We start from the raw sequence: 1,841 nt of genomic DNA on the forward strand, positions 1-1,841 counted from the left end.
ACAATCAAACCTTTTGCTCTGAAGGACAAGGACTAACCAACTAAGCCATACTAATCAGGGCAAGGATTGGATCTTTATGAGAACTTTCTTCAGATGCTGGAAATCTGAGAAGTCCATAGGTTATGTACCCTAAAAACCCTCTTAACATTTCATCTCAAGCTGATCTTTTCATAAGGAGAAGAAAAGCGTAGGTAAGGAGGCTGGAAAAATGTTAATCAGTTCAGAGTTGCAGTCTGACAACAATTTTCCTAGTATTTCTTTGTCTGCTGGTCAATAATTCTTTATCTGCATCACCATGTTCCCTCCCTGGAACACAATGGCTCAGATACTGTCCTGACCCACTCGCAGAACCCCTGGGGTACAAGGCTGAACTGCTTGCCAACCTCCAGGAGTCATGAGGGTCATATATTTGAGTTCCTGGGACAACAGCTTTCCACATGCATTCATCACTTACACTTATTAACTATAACTGAAGCTAAAATCTTCAACTCCTGAGTTCCCTTATCTGAAGTGGCATCCGGGGGTACAGTCTTACAAGAATTTGTCTGCTTTTGCAGTGTGAATACTAATCACCGGCCCTCCTGTTAACACTCACACAGGGTGCAGCTCTTCTCCTGGACCAAGATGTTGGAAGGAGGCTCGGCAAACCTCTGAGGTTTTAACGTTGGCAGCAATGCCATAAATTATGAAAAGTGGTTTTCACCCTTCACAGCGCTTTAATTCTGTCGCACACAATGTCACTAGGTGCATGTCATCATCTTGTCTGTCAAATCCATGAAGAAGTTGGTGGGTAAGTTTTTGTGACAACTGCCCCTGCTCCCTGAAGCCGCCACCAGGTGCGTGTCCAGCCTTCCACACTGAGCATGGTTGGAAGAGGATTTTATGGAGTTCATGATCAAGGAGATCTCAGTTTTAGGGCTGGTTCTGTTACCATGTGTCAAGCAGCTAGCCCCATTACCTGCGTGCCTTGGGAATGCAACGCGACAAAGGGTGTCATCATCACACCCCAAAACAGAGATGAAGCCCTCCTTTGGGGAGGTCGCTGCAAGCTGTCTTTGCTGATCATGCAGAAGGTCCTGGGCTCCCACTTGTTGAACAGACTGACCTCCAAGAAGTCTGGCTCTTCCTTCTAGAAGCAGGTGGACTCAGAGGAGGTGTCCTGCGGACTATGCCCCAGGGAGGCGGCCCTAAGTGTAATTCTGTATTCAGCAAAATATCAGTAAAGAATGAAGATAAATCAAGACATTTACAGAATAACAAAATTTTGAAAACTTGTCACCAGCAGGACTCCAGCCAAGACAGTCCTTCTGAAATGGGGACTTTGGAGGAAGGAAAGGAAATACAGACAGGAAGTCTGAAAGGCAAGGAAAGCCATACGGACCTGGCCCAGTGCAGATGAGCACCGTCTCTGCAAATGAATACGGACAATGCCTCACGGGGTTGAGTGATGTGTTAAAATATTTAAAATGGTAACACTGATATCGGGAGTGGGGTAAACAGAAAAATATTCTAAATTTCTTGTATATTATCTTGGAGACCCTTCTCCACTTTCTCCATCTCAAACAACTATTCATCTTTTAGGAGCTCAAATATGGCCTCCTCCATGAACTCTCTCCCACATCCCTCAGGAAAAAACGAGTCAGGGGGACCCTCCTCCAGGTTGCTACATAGTTGCATGTGTACTGTTGAGGGCAAGGGAGAACTAGCCAGAGCGCAGCTATAAGGAAGTAAAAGTTGTTTTGCTAACTAATGCAAAGAGGCTCCGGGACACACCTGAAGAACAGGGTGTGCCAGCGCACGGTCAGTCAGGCAGATAGCCATCTGAACAGTTACTAGGGAAG

The 1,841-nt window shown here is 45.9% G+C and overlaps 1 pseudogene; it reads right to left on the reverse strand.

The window, feature by feature from the left end:
* Nucleotides 1-531: 531 nt before the first annotated feature.
* Nucleotides 532-1,166, reverse strand: LOC118983333 (protein N-terminal asparagine amidohydrolase-like; annotated as a pseudogene).
* Nucleotides 1,167-1,841: the final 675 nt, after the last annotated feature.

This window comes from Sturnira hondurensis, unplaced genomic scaffold (genome assembly GCF_014824575.4).
Source record: "Sturnira hondurensis isolate 20B ecotype Veracruz unplaced genomic scaffold, ASM1482457v3 Scaffold0002793, whole genome shotgun sequence".
In the NCBI taxonomy this organism is placed as follows: domain Eukaryota; kingdom Metazoa; phylum Chordata; class Mammalia; order Chiroptera; family Phyllostomidae; genus Sturnira; species Sturnira hondurensis.